This window comes from Panthera uncia, assembly GCF_023721935.1.
Source record: "Panthera uncia isolate 11264 chromosome A1 unlocalized genomic scaffold, Puncia_PCG_1.0 HiC_scaffold_16, whole genome shotgun sequence".
NCBI lineage: Eukaryota > Metazoa > Chordata > Mammalia > Carnivora > Felidae > Panthera > Panthera uncia.
In genome coordinates this window covers 53,405,202-53,426,513 of record NW_026057576.1, presented here as the reverse complement: position 1 = coordinate 53,426,513, position 21,312 = coordinate 53,405,202, and the positions used below count along the sequence as shown (strand labels likewise).

General features: G+C 34.7%; 1 long non-coding RNA gene across 1 annotated transcript in view; it reads right to left on the bottom strand.

Moving 5' to 3' along the window:
- Window positions 1-13,967, bottom strand: part of LOC125933894 (uncharacterized) — a 51,635-nt gene extending 37,668 nt beyond the window's left edge. Inside the window, exon 1 of the long non-coding RNA XR_007461142.1 lies at window positions 13,509-13,967. This is a non-coding gene — a long non-coding RNA (uncharacterized LOC125933894). The remainder of the gene's footprint in view (window positions 1-13,508) is intronic.
- Between the last annotated feature and the right edge of the window lie 7,345 nt (window positions 13,968-21,312).

Here is a 21,312-nt window from a genome sequence, read left to right as displayed (position 1 = left end):
TTGCAAAGTGAACTCAAGATCTTTTTTCCTGAAAAACTACAAAGTTAAGGTAAATATGGAAAAGGCTATCCAGAAAATTTTTATCTGAAGCTTTTGCGCCTAGGTTATAAATTGAAGTGCTTTTCTCCATGTCAAAGTGACTTATATCCTCCAGCTGAGAATGAAATTATACATTACTGATATCACTTCAAATAGCAAAATTCCTGATGGTCTGAGTTTAGAAAACAAATATTCTCAGTGAGGAAGAAAGCAGTCGTCACCCAAAGAAGGGGATTTTTTGATGACACTTCATAAATGCAGCACCTCCCTAGTTGAAATATGATTTCCTGTTAGCTTTTCACTTGGCTCTGTGTCTACGTTTTGGATCTGTTGAATTAGTGGGCATATATGCATTTCTTCATTGGAGGTAATCTTTAGTTTCTTACTTCTATATGATTACATTTCACAATTTTACTCATGATGCTTACTAACACAATTTGTTTTTAAGATAGCTTTCTTAAAATAATGTTGTATCTCCAATACTTTTTGAATTTTTATTAAGCCTACATGACATAGAATAAAAGTAAATACATGAACAATTATTGACAGGTGTAAATATTTTTTTTAAAAAGTCAGGAGATAAAATTTTAAATCATCTTATCAGAGTATCACGTGGAAATGTAAATAAAATAGAAATTAGTGACATAAATGACCAGATTAAGAGTCTTTATTTTTTTTTTTTTTGCTATTGTTACCGTTGTCAACTTAGATATTTTTAGGGTGATGAGGAAGGATAAATCAGATACATGAATAATACAAACCCTAACCCAGTCTACTTAAAAAAATACAATGTTAGTAAGGCTTAAAGAATCTTGACCAGCTATCTACACTAAAAAGTTTCATTCAATTTTCAAGTTTGTATTACCACTTCAACTCATTCTATTTAATAGAAATAGAATGAAATTCAATGATGGAAAGTACTAGGAAAGGTGAAAATGAATATGTAAAATCCAGAATATGTATATAACTGGCATTGTGGTAGTGCTAATTATACATTAATCTTCTTAATCCATTTGCTTGAGAAGAAAATTGGAGATTTGAAGTAATTATTTCAAGTCCTCAAAGGAGAAACCGCTCATTCTGTCTCTATTAAGGACAAAGCTACATAGGAAACTTGTATTAATAATACAGCCTACCGAACCTCACATCATAAAATATTTGTTCATTTCTCTAATTAAGAACTTGACTTTACAAAGTTAATTTCTTTTTATAGCATTTCATTAGGACTCATCAAATAAGTAGTTATCTTGCACCATTTGGAGGAATAACAAAAGTTCAATTTCGAGATTAGACTCACGTTCCTGTTCATTTTATGGAGAATATTTTCTGACATGTATTAATATTCAAAGTAACAGTTGTGCTTTAATATTTATTACTATAGCAATTTTACAATTATGTACTTTTTTATATTTGTCATTGATAATTTTTAACCTTTTCTCTTTTCCCTATGATTACTGTATCAACATCTCAAAATAGAATTCTGAGCATAAATTTATAGCCATGAAGTGTTTGAGGTGTTTCTGAAAACTTGTTGAACACACAGAAAATAATATTTAATTGTGTCAGGGAGAATGCCATTGCACCAAACCATTAATTTTGGATGGACCCTTTCTTTTTTATTTTTTTTAACCTAGATACATCGGTGTCCTATTTGAAAATTATATAAGGCTCAGTCATGTTATGCTATTTGAACCCTAAGTTTATTCTATAGCCCTGTTCTATTTCTGTCAGTAGATTCAGCCAAACTATAAGGAAATAAAAGTCATTAAGAAAAAAAAGAAAATCAAAACATTAATAACCTAAAAATATCCATCTACCCTCTGTAGGCACTCATTCTAATTTTTTCTGCATTATTCTTTTTGTGTTATTAGGAAAAAATGAGGACATATATGCATATGTTATTTTATTTTTCTCATGCAAACTGTACCCTACTATATATACACTTTTGCTCTTGCTATTTTCAATCAGCAATACATTCCAGATATAATTTAATGTTAGTTAACAGAGACTGTTGTCAATGTTTTTTATAATTACAATAGACTTTATTGTCTTTCTGAAGCATGGTTTATTCAATTAAGTATGCATGGAACACAGGTCACTTACACATTTCCTAACTATAAACAATGGCTGAATGAATAATTACTACATATAAGTTAAAGGACTGTTGCATGTGTATTTGGAAAATAATTTCCTAGAAATCGGATTGCAGGTTCAAAGGTAAACATATGTATTTCCACTACATATTGGCAAATTTCCTTCATTAAGGGTTGTATAAACAATCCCAGAATTAACTCAGGAGAGTGTCTGTTTTCCCACAGCTTCTCCAAGATAAGCCTTTATTTTTCTAGTCAAGTTTTTCATTGTTTAGTAGGATTTTTTTTAATTTTTTAATGTTTATTTTTGAGAGAGAAAGAGAGAGTGCAAGGAGGGGAGGGGCAGAGAGAAAGGGAGGCTCCAGGCCTGAGCTGTCAGCACAGAGCCCGAGACGTGGAGCTCAAACCCACAAACCCCAAGATCATGACCTGAAGCAAAGTTGGATGCTCAACCAACTGAGCCACCCAGGCACCCTAAAAGGATAGTTGTCATTACATTTCCATTATATTTCCTTATCCTTTTGTAAACTGCCTCTTCATGTATTTGCTTATTCATTTTGTATTTTGGGTTATTTCCCCTCAATTCTACTGTTATGTATATATTTGCTAATATTAAACCTAAATTAGCTCTGATTATCTTATCTATGTGACAGTGCAACTTTAATGTAGATGCTTTATGTTTTTAATCCCTTCCCCTCATATTCTTTTCAATTATGTACTATATATGGTTATTATTTTCAAAGAACTTCAGTATGAACTTTTGTATGTACACAATTTTGTTTGTATTTTTACCAGAATTATATTAACCATACAAATTAACTTAGAACTGACATCTTTAGAATAGTTAATCCTTTATGCAAAAATTAGAGATGCCTTTCTATATGTTGGAACTCTACTCTTTGGTCTTTCTTTTCCTATGTTTTTATATCTTCCTCATAAAGACCTTGTCCATCTATTTTAGGTTTATTTCTAAGGATTTTAGTTTCTCATTGGGTATTATAAATACAGTTTTTATTTCAACAAGTTTATCTTCTAGCTGGTTATTATATGGGTCTATGTGAACCTAATTTATATTAATTTTTTTGACCTTCTACCTTAGCTGTTTGTTTCTTGTGTTATACATATAATTGGTTCTCAAATTCAATGTTTTATATCATCTGAAAACAGAATTATATCTTTCTTATTCTAAAACTCTGATATTTCTTGTCTAATTGCACTAATACCTCCAGTAGTGTTCACTGTAGAAGTAATGGACATCCTTGTTTTGTACCTAGTCTTAGTAGAGGTATCACTTGTTTTTCAACTATAATCAAGATTCAGGCATTAGAAATATGTTTTATACTGTTAAGGAAAGATTTTTCAATTCTTATTCCCTGAATGTTACTATTAACAATGTGTATTTAATTATTTAGTGTCTTTTTTCTATAAAAAACAGTCTTTTTTCTATGGAAAACATGTAAGTTGTGTCTTTCTTAATGATTTTTTATTGTGGTAAAATACACATAAAATGTATCATTTTAACTTTTTTAGTGTACAATTTGGTAGCGTTAAATACACTCACATTAATATGCAACTATCATCACCTTCCATCCCCAGAACTTTTTCATCTTCCCAAGCCAAAACTCTGTACCCAAACACTAACTTCTCATTCCCTCATTCTTCCAGTCCCTGGCACCCATCATTCTACTTTCTGCCTCAATGAATTTGACTATTTCATATACTTTTAAGTATATAAGTAGAATCATACAATATTTGTCCTTTTGTGAAAGGCTAATTTTACTTAGAATAATGTTTTCAAGATTCATCCAAGTTGAAGCATGTCAGATTTTCCTTCCTTTTTCAAGGCTGAATAATATTTAATTGTATGTATATGTCACATTTTGTTTATGACAGGAGACCATTAATGGACACTTGAGTTTCTTCCACAACTTCTATAAACATGGGTGTACAATTAGCTATTCAACTTCCTGTTTTTATTTCTTTAGGGCATGAACACAGAAGTATACTTACTGGATCATATGATAATTCTATGTTAGTTTTTTTCAGGAATCACCATACTTTTTCCACAGTGGCTGCACCACATTATGTTTCCACCAACTATGGCAAAGTTTCCAACTTCTCCAAATTCTTGCCAATACTTGTTTTCTGTTTTTCCCTTTTTTTTTTGTTTTTTTGTGTTGTTTTCAATAGTAGCCATCCTAATAGGTGTGAGGTGTTATCTCACTGTGGTTTTGAAGTAGCCTTTCTTTACACTACTATTATGATATAATCATATAATATGAATTATAATATATATTATATATTATAGTAATAGAGGTACTAATATTAAAACATTGAACTCTTAAAATCTTTAATCATGATAAAGTGAGATTTACTCTATGTAGTATAAGATTTTGTTTCACAATATTTTATTTATTAATTTTCGATTTTAAATATGTTTTAGCTGAAATTTGAATTCATCTGCTATAGCTGATGTAAAGAAATGTTTCTTGATGACAGGAAAAATTAGCAAAACAATAAGAAAATCTTTTCTCTCATCTGCTCCCATATGGTTTCTCCCTTATCTCCCTATTGATATAAACTCCAGGAAGCCACCTCACAATATCCTAGCCTCAGTGTCACAGAATAGGGAACAGAAGCTTGGGCTTGGGTCTGGAGGCCTTTTCTAAAAATATGTATTTACTGTGCTACATTGTTTAATATTAATTGCACTTGATCAAAAAGGATATTCCTAGTATCTGTATTTCTTCTAAGTTGGTAATGTTCTATAATTACTGTGCAAATAATATTTACATGTACAATAAGAAGGAAGTAAGAAATAGTTATGGTGCTGCATTTTACAAGTTTGCTGCTGAAATTAACAAGTTTATACTCAATATCTTATTAATTGCTCATTACCTCCATTGCACTAAAATTTTTATTAAAATTATTTTGATGTTGCTAAGACTTATTTTTCACTGTATGTCCAAATGAATTGCTACTATTTCACAATTATATTGAAAAAGAGAAAATTTCTCTGCATGAAGCATTAACAATGTTACAAGTTTACTTCATAGAGCAAAAATAGAAATAGCCTGCCTTTTATCAACTGCAAATGTCCTATGTTCCTTTTCATGCTATTTCTTTTTCATTAAAGTAAATTTTGTTTGATTCTTTGTAAAAATCAGTTTTCTTCCAATCCCCTTACTGAAGGTCAAAATGTTCAGGCTTTATCTGAATTTCTTGCAAATTTTATGAATAGCAATTCAATTTTAGTCATTTTCAGTGGGCAAAGTAAAGAATACTAAGAAAAATTCTCAACTATTTAGAATTAAATTATACTCTAACCACAATTTAACAGATTTTAGACTTCTGCCACTACTTAACCTGTATAAAAACAAGTCTTCACATTTTCTGTGGTATTTCTGATTTCTTTAGTTTTCTAAGAATTACATCTACATTTTCAAAGTTAAAAATGAAAAGATTTTCAATTTTTCTCTAGAAGTAAAAACACTCCCAAATGTTGTTTCTTCATTACTTATAATAGAGCCTAAAATAACAACAACAAAAAATAGACACAAAGAAATAGAAGGCATGTGAATCACACTTAGTATTTACATTTAAAATCACGCTTCATCCCTGCATTTAAGGAAAATATTCACGTTTAAATGACCCGATTTCTAAGTTTCTTATATGTCAATTATTCAAATAACTGCTTTAAAATGTGTTCAATTACAATTGTCAATAAAAAATGATTAATTTAAATTAAGGATTACTTGATGAGTGTTTAATGAAAGCAGAATTTAAAGAGCTGTGTACAGGTTTAAACCATCACAGGGATTTGATGAAACACTCTGGAAGTGGCTTTAGTAAGAAGCCATTATACCCACAGCCCTGAAGGGAAAAGGAAAGACAATGGTGTTACCAGATTTTGTGGGTCCAAAGACAAGTGACCATGTGACATTAATCAAACACAGTAATTGCTAGAATAATGACAATGCAGGGAACAAGAATATATCTCTAATGTATTTCTCCATCTGTCTTCTAGCATCCTGTTGAGGTTTTCTGCAATGCTGAACCCAACGGAAAATAAGAGGGTAAGGAAATCTACCATGGTAAGGTAATGTGCAGCGACTAGATTCAAACCTAGGCATTTCATTCTGAGTGTTGTTAGTGTAAATGGCATTGGACTTCTAATTTCAAATTCTATGTTGATCATTGTTGGTATATAGGAAAGTGAGTGCCTTCACTTAGTCCCTTAAGTCTATGCATCTACTGTGATTATATCATAAAGCCATCTTTATTGCTCAAAAATACATTGCCTACGCTGTGTAGTGCACCTTTAATTTCACTTTGCTAGAAATGCCATAAAGTAAGATCATTTTTGGCATACTGACTGCAGAAGTTTCTTCAATTCTCCATTCCTCATGTTCAACCCTTTGCAAGGTAAAATTACTTTCATACCATCACATGGTAGAGGTAATTTTCTTCTCTGAATTTAGGCTATCCTCATGTCCTGCTTTGCCCAAGAGAATGTGATGCAAACGCCATTGTGTCTGATTTGAGCCTAGACTTCAAGAGGCCTGGTGCATTTTCTCTAACTTTTCCTCATGAGGAACATAATCACTCCAGTAGAACCAGTAGAAAGCAGAATCACTTCACTCCTATGATGAAGGAAGATGTGAGATCACACAGAGGAGAGCCAAATTCTCCTGCCAAACTATCTTAGATCATCAGCCTGATCAGCCTGCCTATTCCCAATTAGAGCCGCACTACATTCAGTATAGTGTTCAACAACCAATCTGCCACACAGCACAAATATATGAGTAAGCCAAGCTAACCAGAATAACCATCCAGTTGATCCCTACAATTGTGAGAAATAGTTTCATATTGTTTAAAGCTACTAAGTTTTGTGGTACATGGTGCGCAACAAAGTTCACCAGCTTCTACTCTATAATGATTTTGGTTTTATGGAGGGAAATTAATAATCAAAGATCTTAAGTACAAAAAAAATCATACATTTAAGAGATAGGGTATTTTTACTGCAAAATACAACTCTTTCATTAAGGCACATTGCATAAATGTAGAAGGTTATGTATAAATGTATAACACTTATACATAACAATGAAGCATCATGGCTCAAACTGAAATAATTATTGTCTCAGTCATTACAGTGTAAACATTACCTTTGTTATAACTTTACTGCTAAAGAGTATTTTTACTGGTTACTTAATTCCAAACTGGCAATTATTTTAAACCAGCTCATTGAATATAGTATTCCATAGTCTTCTGGCTAGTATTTTTTATGACAAGTGAGTCTTCCTATACCTTTGAAAGTAAATTTTTCTTCTTTCTCAGTTTTTTAGAAGTTTTTCTCTTAGGGCACCTCGGTGGCTCAGTCAGTTAAACATCTGACTTCAGCTCAGGTCATGATTTCACAGCTCCTGAGTTCCAGCCCTCCATCATCAGGCTCTATGCTGACACCTCAGAGCCTTGAGCCTGCTACGGATTCTGTGTCTCCCTCTCTCTGTACCCCTCCCCCGCTCACACTGTGTCTCGCTTTCTCTCAAAAACAAACATTAAAACATTTTTTTAAGGTTTTTCTGTTTGCTTTCATACTGTTGTCTTATTTTGTATACATGAGCATTATTTTTCTTTAACTTAATGTTAATAAATAATGCTTTCCAGGTGTAAACTGTCTCCACCAAATGCTGGACTTGCATATCTATACTTCAATTTCTGAGTTTTGTCCCCTTAATATTGTACAACCTTGTATAATTATAAGATAATTTTAAGCAAACATTTTCTAGTTTTGGTTTGTTTGGTTTGGTTTTTATAATTGCTCTCAGATTTGTTCCACATATCTTTACAATAATTAAATCAGTGGTTTCTATTACTAATTTTGTAATTTTAAGTATAAAATATTCACTATATTCATTTGTATACTCTAATGAAGTACATACAAGATATATAGAATTATAAAGCAAACTATGTACCATTCATCCAGCTTAAGAAATAGAATTTGGTTTTTGTTTTCCTTCCAACTGCATAACTGGTCCTCTCTTTCCTACTCTAAGATAACCAAGATAAACACTATTCTGAATGCTGTTCTTATTTCTTTTCCTTTTTTTTTTTTTTTTTTTTTTTTTTTAGTATTACAGCTCTGCTTCATACTGGTGTTTCCTTCAGACACTTATTACTAAGTTGCACATGTCTTGGAAGTTTGCATAAATAGCATCCTATTGTAGTAGAACTATGGCACATACAGGTGTCCAAACCATACTCCTTAAAGCCTGGAGAAAGGAACTTTGCAGATGTGATTAAAGTTACAATGGGCAAGTTAACACAGAATATCCTGGTAGGCCAAATTTAATTGTTAGTGCTTGGAAGCAGTCCTTTCCCTACAATGGTGAAAGATGTGATGAGATAAAGGTAAGAAAGCTGTTATACTCCTACCTACAAAAATGGAAAAAGGATTATGAGCCATGGAATGAGGCAATCTCCAGAAGCTGGAAAAAGCAACAAAATAGATTCTCCTTTGGTGCATTCAGAGATTCTTATAGCCCTGCAGATTCTTTGATTTTAACACAGTTAAGAATTTTAACTGTGCAGAAATTTCTAACCAAAAGAACTGTGAGATAACTTATGTTGTTTTAATTCACTGAGCTTGTTGTAATTTGTTATGACAGCAAAAGACAAGTAATACACCTACTTTACATATTCTTTCACAGCTTGTTCTTTTCATTCAAGATTTTTTATAGGCACCCATGTTACAACACAACTACCATATTTCATTGTTTTTTATACTGATGTATTCTATTCTATTGCATGAATATACCACAATTTACTTATCAATTTTCTTATTAATGGTTACTTTAATATTTTCTTTTTAAATGGCTATTATAATCAGCAAACCCACTTCTGGGTATTTATCCAAAAACCCTAAAATCTGGATCTTGAAGATATATTTGCACACACATGTTTATTGCAGCACTGTTCACAATAGCCAAGATGTGGGAACAATCTAGATATCCACCAATGGATTAAAGGTAAAGAAAATGTGGCATACTGTGGAATATTAATCAACCTTAAAAAGGAAAAAAAATCCTGACATATGCAGCAACATGGATGAACCTAGATAACATTATGCTAGTGAAATAAGCCAAATATTGCACTTACATGAGATATTCATATAATAGAGTCAAATTCATAGAAGCAGAGAATAGAATAGTAGTTACTAGGAGCTGGGGAAAGGCGGTAATGGGAAATTGCTATTCAATGATTATATAGTTTGGTTATGTGAGATGAGTAAGTTCTAGAGATCTACCATACAGTATCAGACCTATAGTTAATGATAGTACATTTACACTTAAAATTTTGGTAAGAGAGGGGTGCCTGGGTGGCTCAGTTAAGCATCTGACTCTTGACTTTGGCTCAGATCATGATCTCATGTTTTGTGAGTTCAAGCCCCATGTTAGGCTCCACACTAATAGCGTGGAGTCTGCTTGGTATCTTCTCTCCCCCTCTCTCTCTGTCTCTCTTCTGCTTGCTCTCTTTGTCTCAAAATAAATAAGTAAACTTTTTAAAAATTTGGTAAGAGAATAGATCTTGTGTTAAAAGTTCTCACCAAAATAAAAGAAATTCAATGAAAGCAGTTGAAAATGTACATTATGTATTTCATGGTGCAGATAAGCAAGAATTCCAACCCTTCAAGGTATATATCAGTAAGTCATTTTGCCCAGCCATAGTATAAGCATTACAAAGGTTTACATATTAAATATGAAAGCAGAAATACACAGAATTAAAAGCAAACATAAAACAAAAACAAAGACAGAGGTTGCTCACTGTAAAGCTTTATAAGAACTGCTAATCATAATAAAGAGGATAAAATATTATTTAGAAATAAAAAATGGAAATTTCACTCATTAAAATCTTAAATACATATATAGGAAAATATTCACAAGCATGCTACATTTTTTCAAGAATGCAAGGTTAGCTAATGCTTGACAATTAGTGTAGTTAAGCACAATAACAGGAAAAAAATTATCATCTTAAGATATGCAGAAAAATATCGTAAAATCAACAGTGATTCACAAACATTACTTTACAACTTTGGAATTAAAAGTAGAGGAAGAAGATTTAAAGTAACTGGCCTACAGTCTATTTTTTAATGAGGTGATAATGCTAGGAAAAAAGGAAAGTCAAGCAATTGGGTAAATAGCTTTGTCAACTAAACCTCCTTTGAGTAAGCAGATTAATGATATTCCCTATAAAGCAGAAATCATGTCTCTGGAACACACTTAGCCGTGTTGCTGGCCAAGGATTTTTCTAGAGTAAACAGAACATCAGATCTATGAGGTATGGCTTCTCAAGATAGCCATATAGACAAGTCCCAGAGTTATAAAACAGTCACATAATTTAAATCTCCCAAAATAATCTTAAATAAATATTAAGAAAAAATGATAGAAGTTGATTGTTGTATTAGTTTCCTATGGCAGCTGTGGCAAATTGTCACAATCTTGGTGGCTTAACTATGACAGAAATTTATTCTCTCATAGCTCCTGAGGCTAAAATTCCAAAATCTGTATCACTGTGCTAAAATCAGTGTGTATCAGCAGGGCCACGGTCCATTCTGAGACTTTAAGTGGCTGCCCTGGTGGCTGCTGGCATTCCTTTGCCTATGGTCACATCATTCCAATCTGTATCTCTGTGGTCACACTGTCTCTTCCTATTCTTCTGATCTTATGGAGTCTTCTACTGCCTCCCTTATAAGGATGCAAGTAATTTTAGTTAGTAAGTATCCAGATAATCCACAATAATTTCTTCATCTCAAAGTCCTTAATGTAATTATCTCTTCAGTACTCTTCCCCCATATAAAATAATATTCACAGGTTCCAAGGATCTAGGCATAAATATTGTTTGGAAGTCCACTATTCAGTCTACCATAGTGAGCTTATTTCATTATTACAAATCTTCTGATATAAAAAAGCCATCTCCAAAGACACTGGGTTATATCCATATGTACAAAATGAAACAACTATCTAACAGCATTCAGAAATATTCAGGTGGAGTTATCAAACATAAAAAAATATATTAAAATTTCTAGATGATTTTACACACACACACACACACCCCAACCCCTCCAATAGGGAAAGCAAAAGCTTTTTTAACAGTCACCAAACCCAACAATCCTAAGAGAAAAGATTTACAAAGAAGATTTCCATCACAGTGAGAACTTCTGCTTATTAGAAGGAACCTTTGAGTTAGAAAACAAACCACAGAATGGAAAATTACATTTAAAACATATAACTAAGAACATCTATGGTTTTCATATCCAGTATATATAAAGAAAGCACAAATTAGTAAAAGAAAATCACCCAACTTGCTATATAAATGGTCAAAATATTTAAGCAGGCAATTAAAAAAAAAGATATACAAATAAGCAATAAACTCATTTATGGAAAGATGCTAAACCATATTGCTCATCATAGAAATGCCAAGTATAACAATCACCACCACAGCTCTGCATGGCTAAAATATAAAAGCCCAAGAATACCAAATGGCAACAAAGAAATGAAGCAATCAGAACTCTCACACAGTACTTCTGAGAGTAGAAAATGTTAAAAGTCTTCCGAAAATGTTTTTGCCATATCTACTAAAGCTCAACATACACATGCAATATGACAAGTACTTGTACCCTGGGATGTATACCTCACAGGGTTGCATGCACATAACATATCAAACTTATGCAACTGTCCCAAACTAAAACAAATCCAAATGTCTGCCATATGTGAAATAAAAAGACTGTGTTTATTAATTCTAAAGAATACTATGGAACAATGTAAACAAAGGAGATTCAACTATCAGGAAGAGCAAATAAAGGGATCTCACAAACAATAATGAATGAGAAAAAGTAACAAAATCATATATACTCTAAGGTCCATTTATATAAAATTACAAAACCAGGCAAAACTAGCAATGTATGTTAAAAAGAGAAAACAGCACTAGCACTTACCCTTGAAAAGATACTTTAGAGAGTGACCAAGTGGCACATGACAGGAGCTCTGAGCTTTAAGTACTATTAAAGTTGTGAGAGCAATTTGTATCCACATATGATGCACGCAATTTACCGCATGTATGTTATACTTAAAGAGGAATTTCATTTGATTTTATTTAACATTTCTGATAGTATTTTAGTAGGAGGAATTTGCAGCATATTTATTTTGGCATTCACCCATTTAATAACACAATAAAGACATTAAAGCAACACATTATTAAAACCTAGAAGGTAAAATGCTTTACCTCTCTTTCCTTCTGTCTGAAACACACACACAACACAATTTTTTGTTTATTCCCCTCCAGAAATGGATTTTTTTTTTTTTTACCATTTTTGCAAATTCTCTTCAAGATAAGGGTGAAAAGAAACACTGGAGGGAGTAATTACAGGAAAAAAATATCTCAATTTTGCAGCAAGGTAATTTATAATCTTAATTAACTTAACATTTTCATAATGTTTCTACTGATTTCAGCCTAGGCTCTCAAAAGCATAACATAATAGTGGTCCTAATTTACTTGCATATTTACATTTAACAAAAATATAATATGCCTAACCTTATATCACTCGGTAAATAGTCATGTTTGATTTTTATTTCCATGCATTACACTCTTCCAGGTAAAAATTCATTAAATGGGATTGTTAGTTTCAATTATCCTGATGTGCGCCAAATTGAAGCTTGCTTTTCATTTACTTTTAAAACCACAAAACATGAAAGGGAAAATATATTCTTGAAGTAATATTCAGAATAATTGAGTGAACACAGAATATTACTTTATGCTTGTAAGGCACTACAAATAAATTTAAATTCATTTTTAACATAGCATAATGTAGTTCAATTACTGCAGTCAGGACTAAGATGGGGATAAAGGAAGCAGCAAACAATTTAAAGTGTTAAACTACACACACACACACAATCACAGAAGCCTTTACAAAGCACAATTCTCTCAGCGCCTAAGTCTCTGGAATGAAGTTAACCTATCCCAGAAAGGCACTTTTTCTCAGAAGCATAAGGAATGCTAGTTTGTATTTTCAAATTCTTTTACTGGCCAGAACTGTTCTGTATTCTTTCTTTCTTCCTCAATCAAATGTTTGAGATAAACAGGTACTGTCTTTCCTTCGTGGAAGGGCCACCAAGACACTGAAGTAAAAACTTTTAGTAGTGCCAAGTGTTTAAGCTGGAATTCCAGCCTCAGGATATTTAATCCTGAGCCCTTCCTGCTTTTTTTTTTTTTTTAATCACAGGTTTTCTTTGGCGAGTTATTCATAAATGCCCAATTTGTCCACATTTCTGTCTTTGTGTGAAATCTGTCTGAAAGAGATTAATGACGAAAGCCGCCTACCTCAAGATCCCGGAGAGGTCCTCAACCGCGCACAGCGTCCTCGAGAGAAAAGCCGGGAAACTGACGAAGGCCGTGCCTCAGACCATAAGGACCACCGAGGCAAGGGCAGCCCACAGGCCACAGGTAGGAGGGGGCCGCCTACGCAGCTCCCTTCCTTGCATCAGCCCCCAGAAGGTCTGTCTGTGCTTCTCTGCCTCCTGCCAGGGGCCTGCCTTCTCTCACAGACTCGAGGGTGAGACCCTCACTGGGTCTCACTCTCCACTGGCTCTGGGTGGCAAGAAAACCCCCGTGTGGAGCCCTCCAGGTTGCGGTCCTGGCCCTGCTCTCACTCAGCTTGTGGGGAAAGCTGGCGCCTGTTTAGCTCCACTCTGGACTTCGCTGAGGCAGCTCTCACCCGCGCGCTGTGGGGAAGCGCTTCCAGCCAGGCGACTGAGGGAGTTGCTGCAGGACGCCATCAGGAGCACGTGACTGCCGGTTGCCCCCCCCCCCCCCCCCCCCCCGAGCTAGATCCGGGCAATTTGAGGCTCCTCCCCGCCAGTTTCCCCAGTGAAAGCTGCTTTGAAGGGCTTAGCGTTCCTTGAGAGAGCAAAGTGTTGTTGAGACCATCTGGAGGATGCACGTGGCTGCTCCAGGTTAAGGCCACTGTGTAAACTGTTGAGATTCTGGCAGGTGGTCGGAAGATCTACTCACCCAAGCTTGTTACTGCCACGTACTAGTCTAGAATGATCTGCCCCTTGCCTGGGTCTCTCTCTGCCTGCCTTGTATGGAGGCCAGGTTGTGAATCCTGACAGAGTCTCCTCGTGCTGTCCCTCACCAGCAGGAAATGAGGTCAAGCAGATGGGGTAGGTGCTGCTGGGATCTCTATGACTGTCAATAAAGGTCAAAAAAAAAAAAAAAAAAAGGTTCAAAACAAAGATAATTCACTCTATTTTTTAACAGAAAAATTGGGAAAAACAAATTATCCTTTCACTTCAGAAGTTTGTAGAGACGCAATAAGGTACATAATAAGTTGTTAATTTTATGAGTTCTAAAGAAAAGGAAAAATAACCAGAACTTATTTCCGGTAAACATGGTGAGTAAAGGTGGTCTCAGGAGTCCTGTTTACTTCTAGGTTCTATTATTTATAAGATCTGTGACTTTGGGTGAGGTATTTAACTTCTCTGGGAAATGTACTTAATGATAGGGTTTTTAGGAATATAAAACTAATTAATATTTGCAACTTAAATTAGTGCCTGCAACAAGATAACTGCTATATATAGCAGCCATTATTATAATTAGTCTGTTTTCAAAATACATTATAAAGTGGGAGGAAAATAAAGCTTATTCTATTTAGAAGGGGAAAAAAACATGAAAAATGTCTGGGATTGGAGTCTTTTATCTATTTGTACTGCTCTATGACCTTGGCAAAGGCATTATTCTCTGAGGCCTAGTTTTTGAATCTGTGAGAAAAGTGTAATTTCACGGGACCTTTAAGACGGTTATATTTAATAATACTATTTTTTTAAATGAAAGAATTAGAGGAGTGCCCAGGTGACTCGGTTGAGTCTCCAACTTCGGCTCAGGTCATGATCTTGTGGTTTGTGAGTTCCGGCCCCACATAGGGCTCATTGCTGTCAGCACAGAACCAGTTTCGGATCCTCTGTCCCCCTCTCTCTCTGCCCCTCCTCTGCTCACACTCTCTCAAAAAAAAATAAACAACAAAAATGAAAAAAATAGAAATTCAATTTTGTCTCTAGTACCGATTTGCTACTTTTCCACAGGTAAAAGGAAGTTTTTAAAAAGTGGATAAAATCAATACTTAGCCATCCTATCCGAATGCTCTCACATGCTCAATTTTCAGTTTCTTTCCTAATTAAACCCTAATCTGACGGAGAGATTTAATATAAAAGAGGAGAGGTTGATGGGGGTGGGTGATGGGTATTGAGGAGGGCACCTTTTGGGATGAGCACTGGGTGTTGTATGGAAACCAATTTGACAATAAACTTCATATATTGAAAAAAAATAAAAGAGGAGAAATAGAGCCCTCATTATTTTATAAAACTCAGAAAACTGTAAAAGTAGCAATCAGTACACTAATTATATAGGTCATAACAAAAAAAAAGAGTGAATTGTAGCTACATTATAGATCAAATAATTAAAATTTGCTTATAGAAAAAAAATATTTGTAGATTGTGCTAGTAGGAATGATATAAACTGCTATGGGTAAGGCAGCTACAGTCAGCTCTCATGCTTGGCAGTAATTATCTTCTACAAAGGTGACTTGACACTGAGTGAATACCAAACCATTTTTCCAGAAAGAAATGTAGGCTTAGATTCCTGTAAGCCTTTGGTCATAACTGTTTTACTACCTAATCAATGCATAACCGTATTTGTGGTTCTGCTCAAAAAAACTTATTTAATATATATTTTTATTCATTAACATTGAACTCACATCCAACAGTTCTGTAATTTGTGCCAGAGTATAACTTATCTTAGACATGTATTTTCTCTATAAGTTACACGACAACCTTCTTAAGAACACTGGACAGTACAGTACCTTAGTACTATCTTCAGGGACCATTTTAAACAGTGAAACAAGAAAGAAAGAAGGAAAGAAAGAAAGAAAGGGGAAGAAAGAAAGAGAAAAGAAAGAAAGAGAAGGAGAGAGAGGAAGAAAGAAAGAAAAAGAGGGAGGGAGGAAGGAAGGAAGGAGGGAGGGAGGAAGGAAGGGAGGAAGGGAGGAAGAAAAAATATGGCATGAAATTGACTGCAGAAGGGACACTTGTGTACTCTATGAGAGCTGAAACAAGGAGGCAGAGGATCGATCACCTTGTTCCACTTCAGCTGGGAGCACAGCATCAGGTGACTCAGATTTTTCAATAATGGGTATGTCTGTGAATGGCTCAAAGTACACTAAGATCCTATTATGGGTTACAGAGAGATTGTAGCAAGTGGGCAGATTTACAAATATGGCATCTGCTAATAGTGAGTTCAACTATATTTTATGTCATGCTCTGGTTCTGACTTCAAAGATGTTAAAAAGGGAAGATGCTATTTCATTCTTGCCTGTTTCTAGGTATTTTTTGCAGACCCATAAAAATAAAGCTGAGCCATAAACATATAAACATAACTATAGTACATAAACATAAAACTCAGAAGTACTCATTATCACTTTAAGCCATTCATGTCCAGGCCTTCACTTGTTATTTTGCCATTTTACTAGGATGACCATTGACTCTCCTCCAAGAATTTTATTTTGGTTCAAACCTCTGAATTTCAGGAACTTGAGCTGCCTTCTATGGAGTAATCCACCTAAGCTTTGATCATCAGAACTTCCACTGAAGCCACATGATGATTCTCAAAATGTACAGCCTCTACATAGAAATTCCATTCAATATTCAAAAGAGAGTTTATATGGTAGTCATGTAAGCATCCATGCCCTATGTTCCCCCAGTCACTTATGCCTTAAATTATTTCCTGCCTAATGCATTTGATCTTTCAGCTTTACCATCCGAATCTGGAAAATAAACTAGTTAGGCTATGGTACTTGACATCTTCTGCCCACTCCTCTGACCTTGATAATTCTTGTGTATTGTTATCATGAACAAACCAAATACATACTAAGAATTTCATGGGGCAATTTCAATTATTAAAGTGATATTAACTTAAGCATAATTATTGATTGATATGGTTAAGTAAAAGACTCTAGTCATCAATATAATTTGGAAGTGATAATATAAATTTATGGTTACATTTGCTTAAAAAAAAAACCTTAAGTCTTTTCATTTGAAAATAATCACCAAATCAATAAGAATGATATTCTAGGGGCACCTGAGTGGCTCAGTCAGTTAAGTGACTGACTTCGGCTCAGGTCATGATCTTGTGGTTCACGTGTTTGAGCCCCAAGTCAAGCTGACAGCTTGGAGCCTGGAGCCTGCTTCAGATTCTTTGTCTCCCTCTCTCTCTGCCCCTCCCCCACTCACACTCTGTCTCTGTCTCTATCAAAAATAAATAAACATTAAAAACAAAAAAAAGAATGATATTCTGTGCATCAAGACTGTGGTTTCTAAACTAATATTTAAAAAAAGAGATTTGTTGGGGCACCTGGGTGGCTCAGTCAGTTGGGGATCAAAGCTCCTGGGTTTGAGCCCCATGTCAGGCTCTGTGCTAACAGCTCAGAGCCTGGAGCCTGCTTTGGATTCTGTCTCCTTCTCTCTCTGCCCCTCCTCACTTGTGCTCTGTCTCTCGAAAATAAATAAAAATGTAAAACAAATTAAAATATAAATAAGTATTAAAAACAAAATTGTATGACTCAATTTCAGTGTTTATTAATACAGTTTCATTGGAGCACAACCATGCCCGTTTGTTGACATCTCATTTTTTTGTTTTTAGGTGGAATTGGATAATTGCAATAGAGACTACATGGTCTGCAAAACCTAAAATGTTTATTATTTGGCACCCCACGAAATAGTTTCCTGATTCTTGGGAAAGGTTCGTTTTCCTATTGTAGTTCAGTGTCAACTTTCACAAAAAAAGTGAGTACATATTATATGGTATATTGAACTCTTTAAGTGACTCGGGCTTATCTTTGTACTCAAAAAATACATTCAACTAATTGCTCTAACTTACTAATACACCTTGATATTCAAAGTATATTTTCTCCAATTATGTTGGACATAGCTATTTTAGGCTCTTGCTGTTTTGTATTTAATAAATTATAATATAAATGTGTTAATTTCCCCACATCTCCTGGATTTTGATTAGGATTGCATTGAAGTATAGATCAATGGGGGAGAATTTGTATATTTATGATAATGAGATTTGCAATGCATAAATATGAAATATCCTTTTATTATTAGTTTCCTTTTTAAATTTCTCTCAATAATGTTTAAAATTTTTGGTTTAGATATCTTGTGTATTTTATTTTATTAATCTATGTATTTGAGGTATTGTTTTTATTTCATGATAAGATACACACACACACACACACACACACATATATATATATATATATATATATATATATATATTTGGGGAAGACTGGTGCTAGAGTAGTTTATGTAGAAATTTCTTTGAATTTCCTGTGCATACTATATCATTGCCTGCAAATACTGACCACTTTTATTTCCTGATTCCAACACTAATAGTTTTTTTTTTTTTCCTTGCCTTTGTTGAAATAGCTTTCTGAGTTCACCATGGAGCCACTACTGCCTGGAATGCCATGTCAGCAAAGTGATACAGCATTCCATGTCCTTGTAAATGCTCCCCTTGACCATAAATGTCGTATATTCAGGGCACAAATCTTCAAAAGCCAAGCCAGCTCTGGGCCTTCTCACCCCAAACAAGATTTACTATGTGGCCCCAGCCAATCCGTTAGTTTCTGTTTTTCTCTTCCCTATACTTTCTTCTTTATCCTATAATATCTTCCTGCCTTCCTCCCCATTTTGCAGTTATCCAATAGAAGACTATCCACTTCATAATGTGTTACATAAAGCTTATTTTTATGACCTAAATTGCTTTCTTTAATCATTTTTTAAGGTTTTGGTGACAAGGAATAGCATCTGAAGCTGAGTGCTAAGGGCTTGCAGGATGAGTTGCAGAAGCCGTGCCCCCATGGAACCTTTGAATTCACTCTTCCTCTAGTGTTTCCCAAGGTCTTGGGTAAGTCACTGTCAGATTTGGGCTCCGAGCCCTTGCTTGCAGCTCTCAGATCCAAACTGCATTTGAAAAACATGTATATGTAAGGGGCAGCAGCCATTGGGGTACTCACAATGCCTTGAGCTAAGTAAACAACATAAACAGCTGGGTGACTTGGGGAAATAGATTAAGACAACAGATTAGGACTGTTGTGACCATTAAAATAAAAATCTTAATAGGCACAAATTGGACTATTAAAATCCATTAGAGCATCTAATATAACGAATATAAAGAAATATTCAAGTGAAAGTTGTAATAGATCTATTGCTAATGGGAATCTTGGAAGCCAAAGCTGCAAAATTGGTGGGCATGGGTCAAGCACTTAAAAGTCGTTAGAGTGCTCTCTACCTAACTCCAAGACACCCATGCTAGATAATTTGATCATGGGATGAGTTAGACTGACACCAGGTCATCTGCCAACCTTGAGAAAATTTCCATGCAATGAGGTACACTGTAAAACACCACAAAATTCCCAATCCAACAGCACATCCCCCGTAGGTGTTAATTTAGCTCCAAGGAGGTTTAGCTAAAGAAATGGGATCCTCAAGTTTCAAAGAACTGAGAATGCCCCCTGCTTATATTATGTTTAAGAACTGTAGTCCCAGAAGCTATAGACCTCTACAAAAATGGTAAAATATTACTAAGACAACCTAGAATTACAGTGGACACTATAGGGAATATTTCAATTAGATAAAATTGTTCATTTAAGAAGTTCAATTCAAAGCCAAGTCAAACAAACAGAATGGGATACCTTTTTTTAATTGGCATGCAGAAACCCCCAAAAGTCTCCAAGCTTCCAAAATAACTTCACTGAAAGATTGATAACATAAGACTAATGAAAAACTAAAGACACAAGAGGTATCTAAACCAAAGACTACAGTCTGATAAGACTGATATGACTCCTGATACTACTCCCCTTTATCCTTCTTTACCTGAGTACTCACAGTCTACTAATCCTCTATCTTAATTGCCTTTCTACTTCGATGATACCACAAGACCATAAACAAAAGTCTACCAAGTTAGTGGTCTTACAACTGCAATAGCTCCAAGGCCTTAAAGCTAAAGCAATACTTGGGCCTCCTCTGTTTCATCTTCCTAGGGGTCGATCATCAAAACACTAGCCCAGAAATCAGTGTCTCATTTGCAGTCCACTGGGACACTGGAAAAAATAGTGTCCTTGAAGGTTTTGTGAAAATTCTTCCACACCAGCTCAAATGTCCCCTATCTACACTCCAAGAAGGGCCTCCATTATGAATTAATAGAACCCTCAAGGTATTGCCCAGTAAATTTCTAGCTATTCCCTTAAACAGATAAAGGGAATGTAAAATTAATGGAAAATCCTGCCAAATTCTGGCAGATACCAAAGCTATTGTTCTACTTTAACCCCCACTCACTCTAGAACCTACAGATGGGATCCTGGAAGAAGCAAGTGAAGGGTAAGAATTTTTACCAGAGTTAGTTCTCTCAGATCTCTGCAATGCCTGGTCAAGAAAGAAAGATACATTTTATGATACCCATGCCTTTCCAAATACAGAATTTGGTTTTGTGGTGCTTATTGGTTACTGATCTTTACTCTCTTAAGGACAGCTATTGCCTTTTTGTTTTTACTCATTTTGTGTTCTGAGAATTTGACTTGGCTTCCTCACTGCCTGGGGCATGCAGGTTGTTGGCTTTTGTTTGTATATGCAGGCAGATCAACCATCGGGTTGAGGGCCCAAAATTATGGTCAGACAGAAATGTAGGTTGCACTTCATTTGTAGCTACATATTACTAGAAAGAAATGTGGGTAGTACTCCATTTATCCTACTGACTGTTGACAGCTCTCAGGGGGATTGCCTTAAGCATTTTTTGGTAGTGAGATATTTCTGGGAGTGGCTCTAGATCTCAGTGGAACAGTATTATTCTCACCCTCTTAGGAGATGCCTCTTTAATCCATGGGGTCATTCAGTTCTTCCATGAATATTCATTTTTTGTAGTGGCTAAAACCTGACAAAGTATTTGAAAGTATTTAAGGTAGCTCTATGATCAAACATTGTCCAAATTGGAAGCTAATATTCAGATCCTGATAGGAATTTAAGACATTCTCCACTAACCTAAATGAAACTAAACACCCAAAGGAAGAGAAAAC